Here is a 10,779-nt window from a genome sequence, read left to right on the forward strand (position 1 = left end):
CCGGAGCGGGGCGCTGAGTCAGGGCGGGCTGGGCCGGGGTGCGGGGGCAGGATACCCCGCGCTGGGCGCCACGGAGGCTGGGGGCGCGGGCGGCCGGTACCCGGCGCGAGGCTCCGCTGGAAGTGCGTCCAGCCGGCTCACGCACACAGGCACTGATTTTGCAGTTACAGATGAACTTTAGCGGGTGGGCAAGTTCACAGATGTGGAAACCACAGCCATGAAGGATCGACCGTGTGTGTGTACGTGTATGTGCGCATTTTCCTTACCCTTGTTCTGGACCACGTGAGAGCGTGGTGTGGACACGATGCCCCATCACCTCCCCCCCCCGCCCCCAATACTCCCTACGTGACCACTCCAGCCACCCAGCACGGAAATCAGTGGTGACACTATGTTAAGGTCCGACCCGCAGACCCCATTTAGGTTTCTGCCAACCGTGTCGTCGATGTCTCTTTCCTCTGTGCTCCAGGAGCCCGTCACCAGTTACCCGTTCAGTGTCTTCCTGTCCCCGACAGTTTTTTATTAAAGATCACAGACTTTCATTCATATAACGTGACCCTCAGGCAGTGTACATCCACGTTTCCTCAGGAGCAGACTCGGGTCATACTTTCTTGGTGGTTACATCACAGAAATGGTCCTGCGCGCATCGCCGGCACAGGATTGCAACCGCTCCTAGCGTGGGTGACGTTAATCTTGACGACATCGTCATCCCGTTGTTTGCTACGTTTCTCCACTTTTTCATTTGTGCATTAATTAGTATCTCGTAGGGAGCGATTCCGAGATTCCACCATTGTTATTCTTCGTGAACCTCTGACAACCTTGACTCCGTCAGTCGCTTCTGCCTGGATCCCTATGATCATTGCCAAACAGTGCTTTTGAAAATTGCCATCATTTCCTCTACATTTATTAGTTGGCGTTCCGCTAGAAGGGAATGATTTGCCTTCTCCATTTATTTTTTAACCCTGACTTTATAACCCGAAGAACCAGAATTCACACCCAGCATCAGGGAAGGTCAGGAGAAGGTGTGAGAGCGGACACCCCGGGGGTGTCACAGGTGAGCACTTGGCCCACCTCTGCTGTTCCTGATGCAGCCAAGATGACACCAGACTGTCTTGAGAGCAAAAGACCATCAGTCAGAATTTTTAAATGCAGTGTTTTTGTCACTAACTGAACATCTGCCTTCATACAAAGAGAGATGCCCAAAGCGTTAAGTTAGGTGACCACCATCCACCTAAGTAATTTACCACATCACGATAAAGGGGAGCAAGGACCTTGTACCACTGTGACCCGGGGGATGGGAGGGGAGGCGGACCTCGGAGCCTTAGTTAGCAAACCTCAGGAAGTTCTACTTGAGAGAAGAGGCCAGAGTGCGTGTCCAGACACGTGATTCTCTATCAAGAGACCACAATGCCCTTCACCAACAGCTCACTGTTGTGATCCCTGTTTTACCTGCAAGGAGACTGAGGCACAGAGGTGACAAGGGACACGCCCAAGAGGAGCCAGCATTCAGACCCCACCCCAAGTCCACATTCCTAACTCCCCTCTGCTACCTTCACCAGCCAGGGGTGGAGACGGAGACGCAGCCAGGTGCCAGGTCATAGGACCCAGAGCGTCATGAAAAGATCCGGGGCTTTATTTTGAGTGCAAAGGGGTATTGCCGAAAAGCTTTAAGCATGACCTTGAGGGTGGGCAGGAGACAATATGTATAAAGTACACACACTTTACACAGCTGAACGAAAAATACTTGCAACTTTTTCAGTTTTCTAAAATTGACCTCCACTTTCCTTTGCAGCCCCAGACGCCTGCCGCCGGCAGACACGGGCCCTGTCCCGTCACCAGTCTGTTCAGATCCGGTTCCTTTGGTGACCTTGGTCACTGTCCCGCTCAAACCGCAGTCATTTCAAGCCTTCTTCGTACAATCCCTCGTTCCCGTCTCCTTCCGTGGCGCCGGGGCTCGGACGTGCGCATATAACCCCGTGGCAGTGAAGGGTGGAGGCTCTGGCCTCTGCAGGTGATGCCCTGTCCACAGCCTTTGGTCAGGGGCTGGCACCTGCTGCCGGTGTCAGGACTTCCATCGTGACCTCTGACCCCAAGCTCATCACGTGCACTGTCCTGACCCCCGGTTTCAGGTCCAGTGACCCTGTCCGCCCTCCACGCCAGGGCACGCAGGGCTGGGGACCCCTCTAGCTTGTGTGCGGGGACTGTGGCTCTGGGGCACCAGCTGAGGTCCTCTCCCTGCCTGGCTGCACCCCAGGCATCACCCACTGCACCCTCCCTGTGCTGGCACAGAGAAGGTGTGTGCCTCTCCCAGAGGTACAGGTGGGAGCCCCACGCCTTCAGAGCACCCCGTCCAAGCCCAGGTTGTTTATCGTTGCAAGTCCCACATCTGAGGGCTGCAGGATGAGCCGGGGTCCATTTTCAGGGACCCAGGCAGCATGACAAGCTTGGCGTCTCCCTTTCAAAGCCCGTCAGATCTCTCCCCAGCCCTGGAAGTAATGTTCTCCTTATGCTGCGGGGCATTTCTCTCACATCATCGCCTGGGGTTTCTTGCTCTAAGGGAGAATCTCACAAACTTTGGTTCATGGTTCCCTTCCCTCTCTCTTGAAAGCCTTGCTTCTAAGACTAAGGCTTGCTATGAGCTCTTAAAAGTTTAGGTTTAAAACTCAAATCTGAGCAACGACTTCTTTGGTCTAGATGGACCCTTCCATGCAGCCATGAGTGTCACTGCAGGGCGTAGCCTTTTTTGTGTTTTTTAAATTTATTTATTTATTTATTTGGTTGCACTGGGTCTTTAGTTGCGGCTCGCGGGCTCCTTAGTTGTGGCGTGCGAACTCTTAGTTGCAGCATGCATGTGGGATCTAGTTCCCTGACCAGGGATTGAACCCAAGCCCCCCGCATTGGGAACATGTAGTCTTAACCACTGAGCCACCAGGGAAGTCCCAGGGCCTAGTCCTGATGGAGAAGAGGAAACACATTGACGTTATACTGGCTGCACACACTGTACTTTAAAACGTGTTCATCCAGTTTGTGGCAGACAGGCAGATGGGGGAGAGGCCGGAGCAGAAGCTGGGCAAGCAGGTAAGAGGCTGTGGCTGCAGTCCAGGGGACAGAGAGGACAGTCACCATGGAAACCATGGAAACACAGAAGCCTCACCCACCTTCACTGCTCCCCTTGTAGGCAGGGGATCAGCGTGTGGTCCAGGGAGAGGGGCTTCTGGGAAAAGATTTCCTTCCTAATAAAAGAGAGACGTCCATTAGGACATAGGCCTCTTCTAGAAGAATCTTTTGTGTTGCTTGAAAATAGTGGCCTCTCGTTAACACGAAGGGCAAAGCTTAAGGATCTAGTCAAACAGACAGCGGCGCAGAAAGTGGAGAGAACCTGGGCGGTTGATTACATCGTTGTGCTGACCATCAGTTTCCCCGCCTCTGGGCTTCTTGTAACCTGAGACAATTTTTTTTTGTAGCCAAAGCATTCTTACTCACACTTGGGAAAAAATGTTTCAATTTAAGATGTATCGGTATCTGCTATGGGACAAAAGGGGAGAGTTGGCAAATAAGCACTTGGATACATGAGTGGAAGTCGGAGAAGAGGTCTGGCCTGGAGAAACAACATTGGAAATCGACAGCATAAAGATGGCAATTAAATCCATAAGTGCCGAGATCGCCCTGGGAAAGGGCACCCGTGGAGGAGGAGAGGGTCCGCCTTAGCAGAATCCAGCGTTTAGAGATCGGAGAAAGACGCGCAGGCCTAGCTGACCGGGAACAAGAGGAAGGCCTCGTGGAAGCCGAGGGAGGAGAGAGAGGCTGGGAGGGAGCATGGGTCACCTGCCTCCTGCTGCTGGGGGACAGAGGGAAGCCTGCGTGTCTGTGTTCTGTGACATGTCGGTCACACGTTGGTCACTGTTGCCTTTAGAGCGGCCCCAGAGGTAGGGGCACGAGGCAGGCTGAAGCGGGGTGAGGAGCAGAGGGGACAGAATGGTGTCTGTGGTAAGGAAGCGGGGTACAGGCAGGAGAAGCCATTGTGACTGAAGAAAGGATGAAACCTGTTCCCTGCCCGCCTGCGTGTCCAGCTGCTTAAACAGGTGACTCTCCGCTGCCCGTTTCCCCCAGGACTCTCTCTCCTCGGCCTGGACACAGTCAATATTACCCTTACGTTTATAATTCGTATCCTCAACAAATATTTATTGGGTGCCTGCTCTGTGCACAGCACCCTGTTTGGCCTCAGGAAAATATAAGAACGATTCAGCTGGGTCCCTGTCTCTTCCCATGAGCTTACAGTCTCAATCTTGGAGGAAAAGAAGACGCCCCTCCTGAAACAATGGGGCATTAAGTCTAAACACTGTGTTTGCGAGCTTGCAGGCCACAGGCAGTCATCACTGGGACTCAGGGTGACCAGCCGCAGGGAGAGCCTGGAAGAGTGAGGCCAGGTGTCTAGGAAGGGCTCCTGCTGGCCCTCGGAGGTGGGGTGGTGGGCTGGGGAGGGGAGGGCTGCCCAAGCCAGAGCCGTGTCAGCAGGACTCCTGACTGCGGGTGACGGGGAACCCCTCAAAACAGACTTTCCCCAAAGGGGAGTCTACAGGCTCCTGGCCTCGAGATGTGCTCGGATCCAGGAACTCAGATGGGGCCCTGGACGCCCTCGCCTCCGAAAGCCCCTCCACTCTGTGTGGTGGGGACGGAGCTGCCAGCAGGGTGAGCGACTGTCTCCCAGCATCCGTGCCAGAGTCCTAGGGTGGACGCTGACGTGCCTTCGTGGGTCACGTGTGAGGTGGCAACACGTGATGCTGAGACGCTTTTAAGAGTGAAAATGGGGCGCTGTTGGTGATTCCGCTGGGACAACAGGCACACCCAGGGACTCTGCTAGGAAAACTAGAAGACGAAGTGTCCTGTATCACATGTAATTGACGTGGCCACTGCCGCCCCTGGTAGACACCCCACCAGAATCACACACAGTGGGGAGGGACCTTCCTCCAGCGTAATGGTGCCGATAACAGATGAAGGATGGGCCAGGAGGCTGGGATCGTGAAGTGAACGCGTCCACCATTCACAGCGAGGTGGCGATTCAGGGAGAGGGCGAGAAGACTGGAGAGGGAAGCTCAGTGCTTGACGTGGAGCTAAGCGGACACAGACAGAGACACCTGAGCCCCACCTGACGGGGGAGAAAGGCAGGACGTGGTCCAGGAGATCGATAGGTGAGACCGATGCTCGGGAGACAAGGCTGGGGCTGAGGTGCAGGACGTTTCGAGAGGCTCAGAGGGGAGCTCAGGTCTGTTAGTTCGTCCTGAGCCGTTGCGGGTACTAGTGCGCAGGAGGTGGAAGGAAAGGGGTCTATTCTCAGCAGAACTTCCTGGCTGATGGGCAAGGAGGACGGAAGGAGGAGGGCGCCCCGAGTTTCAGGCTTCGGGAAGCAGAGGAGCCGGCAGGAACAGGGCGGTGACCGAGAGTAGCAGTTTGCAGACGAGATAAGTCTGCTTCGGGTCACCCTGATCTGTGGAGAAGTTGTATGAATAGAGAGAACACGGAATTAGAGTTGGAATCTGACTTGAAGCCAAGACAATGGATAAAGTCTCCAGAAAAGAGAGTGAGAAATGGCCGGAGTTGAGTGTGAGGCGAGTGGCAGACAGGCCACGGGAGGGAGAGGAAACAGAAAGAAGCCGTGGGAGATTCGGGGGGAGGGGAGGGGACCGAGCGCCAAACGCTTGGCTGAAATCCAGGGGGACTGGAGCTCCTTCCAGGCGTTTGGCCAGAAGGACATCGATGACCTTTGGGAAAGTCATTCCTTGCACTGGTGCAGCTCTCGGGACAGGCTGGGTCACACTGGAACAGACGTCACTGAAAACATCAAGGCTCATGTCTCGCTCAGGCTTCGCGTCCTCAGTGTTCAGACAGGCTCTGCTCCACGCCGCCCTCACCCCGGGAGGATGGAGCCGTCGCTGTCGGAAGCCTCATCGCTAGCTGCTTCGGCAGAAAGGAAGCCACGGCGCTGGGGCCTCACGCTGGCCATCAGGTCCTCCTGCAGGCGAGCCTCCCAACTCAGTGGCCCCAGCCAACCGCAGGGGCCAGGCGTGCAGGCCCCACGTGCCTGGGGCAGGAACGCAAATAGCTGTTGAGAGGAAACGACCCGCCAGAAAGTAGCGGAGGCGGAGGCCAGGCTGCGGGGGTGGGGTGGGGGTGGGGTGGGGTGGGGTGGCGCCTGCTCTCTCAGAGACACTTTTTTTTTTTTTTTAATATTTATTTGTTTTGGCTGCACTGGGTCTTAGCTGCGGCACATGGGATCTTCGCTGCAGCATGTGGGCTCTTAGTTGTGCCATGTGGGATCTAGCTCCCCGACCAGGGATCGAACCCAGGCCCCCTGCATTGGGAGCAGGGAGCCTTACCCGCTGGACCACCAGGGAACTCCCTTCGACACTATTCTTCAGGTCAGACCACAAGCCTCCTGTGCCCTTTAACCCCTTGCAGGTGACGCTTACGCACCTCGCTGTGGTAACCAGGTGCCGTCAGGTGGCAAAACCAGGGAGAGACGCTCTGATGATTTAGGACTTTCCCATAAGGCCTCGGGGAGGGTCTCGGCACGGGCTCCCCGGGAAGGAAGGTGTCTCTGAAATTCTGAGTAGCCACATATACGTCTGCGTTTTACGGCCTCATAACGGATGTAGTGATGAGGATAGCCCGAATGAGGCCGGTTCTCCTACTGGAGCCTGTCCTGGGAGCCCTGGTTTCCTAGTGAAGAATGCGTGCTTTGGGGGTTGGGGGCATGCTACCCCTGCAGCTCTGGGCTGTGGCCTCGGACAGTGGAGGTGCTCTGACCTCTCCCTGACATCCTCCTAGGAAACCTGAGAGTCTCAGGGGGGATTGCTACGTGGATAGAATTGCCAACAGAAGCCAACCTCTGTACCCCCTAGACTCGGTGCGGAGCACCAATATTTCATAGACACAGTCAGCTAGACCGAGAATTTAATTCTGGAAAGTGATTGTATGATAAATGCAGGAGATGCAGCACATGATTTGCCTCACGACACGTTTTTAAGAAAGCAGAGCCCCGTGGAGTAAGAATAAACTCGTTCAGGCTCCCAAGCGAGCAGGAAGCCGCTGAATGCAGCAGAGGTGACCCAATGTTTTCTTTTTCTAACCCCTAATTTTGTGATGTGATGTTATCCAGCTTATGGGACCCCTTTTATCCCGGAATCTGGGTCACATGATTCTTGCCTACTCCATTATTCGATAATAAACCGGTGCAAGGGCTTCAGTTCCAATATCCTCCAAGTATTGTCAGGGAAGACGAGCTGCAGAAGCCTTTGTTCAGTGCCTATCGAGTCCCCAACAGTAAGGGGTGGGGGGCTGCTCAGTACATTCTGCATATGAGCGGAAATGCCGATACAATGTTAGAAGAGAGAAGAACGATAGAGCGTTGAGAGCGGGGTCAAGACACTCACCCTTGTAAGGACTTCTTAAACCTCCTTTCAGAGTCAGTCGTCCATTGACTGAACAACCAAGGCTGCTCAGGGATCACATCCTTTCCATCTGGTGGTCACTCATGTGATGGGAGTGGATCGAAATTCTCCTCTTCCCACCAAGACGAGTCTTGGGCCCAGTCCCAGCCCCTGCAGACCTTGATGTGGGCTGTGTGTGCCTCCTCTACCTGCTGCCCATGGAAGACAGGCAGGGGAGTCTTGGGCCGCCGTGCACGAGTGGACAAGTGGGAAGCCCAGACGGGACCTGCAGTTCTGTTAGCAGTGTTACCACTAGTACCACTGGTACCACCAGTGTTACCTCCTAGTTTTCAGAAATGCTGACACTGGGGAAGCTGTCGCGGGGCGGGATTCGGGATCCTCCGAGCTGTCTGAACAACATCCTGGCAATCTGAAATGATTTCAGTGTGAAAAGTTGAAAACGAAGCTGCCTCTGTCTGCAGATAATAAAACTTGTTTCTTTTGCAAGCCTGCCTGTTGAAAAAGCACCCAGTCACTGTATCCTGGAGCCGAGCAGGAAGGGCAGCTGCCCCTTCTACTTGGTGGGAAGTGAGACTGTATTTCCCCTCGTAACTACTGGGGGGAGACATGGGAGCACCTTGTGAACTGTATAGGTCAACCCGAAACTTCAACATTCTGCAACTTTTGTAACTGCAGCTAAAAACATCTTGATCACAATTACAGGCAATTATTGTACTCTGATGCTTTTGCAGAAAAAAAAAAAAAAAGCTTCATCTTCAAAAAGATTCATAGAAAGGCCTTTTTTTTTTTTTTTTTTTTTTTTTGCTGTACGCGGGCCTCTCACTGTTGTGGCCTCTCCCGTTGCGGAGCACAGGCTCCGGACGCGCAGGCTCAGCGGCCATGGCTCACGGGCCCAGCCACTCCACGGCATGTGGGATCTTCCCGGACCGGGGCACGAACCCGTGTCCCCTGCATCGGCAGGCGGACTCTCAACCACTGCGCCACCAGGGAAGCCCGAAAGGACTTTTTGACAAGTACAAGTTTATGATAACTTTCAGATCATACTGCTGAACTGGGTGATATTAAAGAATTCTAATGGAAAACCTGATGGCTTCATAAAACTGTCAACAGAAGATTAAAATCAAGGATTAGTCACGTAGGACTGATCAAACTGATGAATATGTTTATAACTTTTTGGGTTTTGTCTGAAATATTACTGGGTTTTAATCTGTGTTTTCCAGATATAAGGAAACCCTTCCCCTCAAGATAATTATGACCTACAGCAATTTGGTGAATTGTACCTTTGTAAGTAGAATTGAAACATTTATCTTTTCCCTTTACCTGATCCCTCCAGAAACTGGAAACTCTTAGATTCCCAGCAGTTTTATCAGGTAAATAAGGAAGGCCACCTCCTAATAGGTACAGGAATCTCAAGGCAATTTGGGGACCTCAAAAAGAGAGGAATTCACCCAAATCTATAGATGTCACAGGTGGAATCTGTGACAAGCCCTTGGTGTGGCTTTTCTGGACTTGAGAGACCTTTTAAAAGTTCAGTCTGAGATTTCTTATGAAAAGTTCCAGCACAGCCAGTTTAAAAGAGCCTATGTGGTCAATTAACCAGACTTATTTTGGAAACAAATTAGTCTTAATATGGCTATATTTGGTAGAAATGAGGGTAATTTTAAAGAGAAAAAGATTATGTTTCAGTGGCTATTAAATCCTAGTTTTGTTAATTGAGGTCTGTATTTACTGCCTGGGACTTACTTTCCCAGATAGCTCCTTGCTGTCATGTTATATCATTGTAAAATTTGATTGAATTATTAAAATCCACTTTAAGTTTGTTTCTGAAGCTGATCACAGTAATCTGTCTTTGGATGAAGATCAGATGCCCCGTGACTGACAACCAGGAGATTATTTATACTGGAAAAAGACATCAGATAAAGGACTCTTTACAGCCATGCTGGAAAGTACCATATCAGGTCTCTCCTGAATGAACTCCAATTCCTGTTTCTGACATCTGACTTCAACTAAGACCAGCACTGCCAGACTAGGACAAGAAGAAGATGACATCTGAATAGACAACTGACCCGAGATGCTGGACCAGGCCTTTATGCTACTTACTTTGACAACGGCTCACACCTCTCCCTTATGAACCAAATGTATTTCTTCCTTGGCCTCAATCATCTGCAAGTTTCAACAAATCAATCCGATTGCTGGGTTTGTGGCCAATTACCTATGCCCAGTACTCCCAGGTTGCCTTGGTGGGTTTCTCCTCCCCAAGGCTCTAATTGGATGAAATTTTATTTTATATTTTATTTCTTTTTGCGGTACGCGGGCCTCTCACTGTTGTGGCCTCTCCCGTTGTGGAGCACAGGCTCCAGACGCACAGGCTCAGCGGCCATGGCTCACGGGCCCAGCGGCCCCGCGGCACGTGGGATCCTCCCGGACCGGGGCACGAACCCGTGTCCCCTGCATCGGCAGGCGGACCCTCAACCACTGCGCCACCAGGGAAGCCCTGAAATTTTATTTTAAGAGAAAGAAACTCTAGCACCATGCAAGCTAACATTACCACCAATATCACTATGTGAGACCCTCTTACCTGGCCAATTTAATGACACCCGTTCTGAACTTGGCCGTAAATACTCTTTCACTAGATGTTGAATATTGGATGACACTTAACAGGACCCAGTTGACCTATGGAGCAAGTTAATGGTCTTGGCTTTACCCAGGTTGCTTAGGAAGATGCACGATTGGTTTCCCTTGGGCTCAAGGTCACCCACAAATAGCCTTGGAAACAGCCCCTGTCAGTCTGCCTTTAATGTGCGCACACTGCTTTCTATGAATTTTCCAATGGTACGACCATTTGGCTGCAGTATTTGTTAACTCATCTTAAGACACGTGAAGAATCAGATTTCTGCTCTGAATGATCCTCTTCCCAGTTTAGGAAAAATACCAGGAAAATGGTTTGGTTTAGGAGAATCTTGGCTTGAACCTTTACTGATGACATCATTACTCCTACTGTCAAGTTGGATCACATCTCTAGTTCTCTATAAATTAATGAACATGTACAATGTACATCCAAGATAAAATTGGCATAAATCCTACTGGACAACTTGGAATTGACCATTAGTCCCTGCCAGACATCTTACTAGCACAACCCCTTAAAAGGAAAGAAAGATCTGACATCAAGGGACATGATGGACCAGGGCAGGTAAACAAGCACCGTAGCATCGAGGTACCAAACATTTGATCACCTGTGCTTTATATCGAAAGATTAGTGATAGATGGGGGGGAATTAATGAAACAAAATCATAGTTTATGCAAGACAATAGAAATTAAAAGGTTTCCTTTGCCC

This window comes from Leucopleurus acutus, assembly GCF_964270905.1.
Source record: "Leucopleurus acutus genome assembly, chromosome: 16".
NCBI lineage: Eukaryota > Metazoa > Chordata > Mammalia > Artiodactyla > Delphinidae > Leucopleurus > Leucopleurus acutus.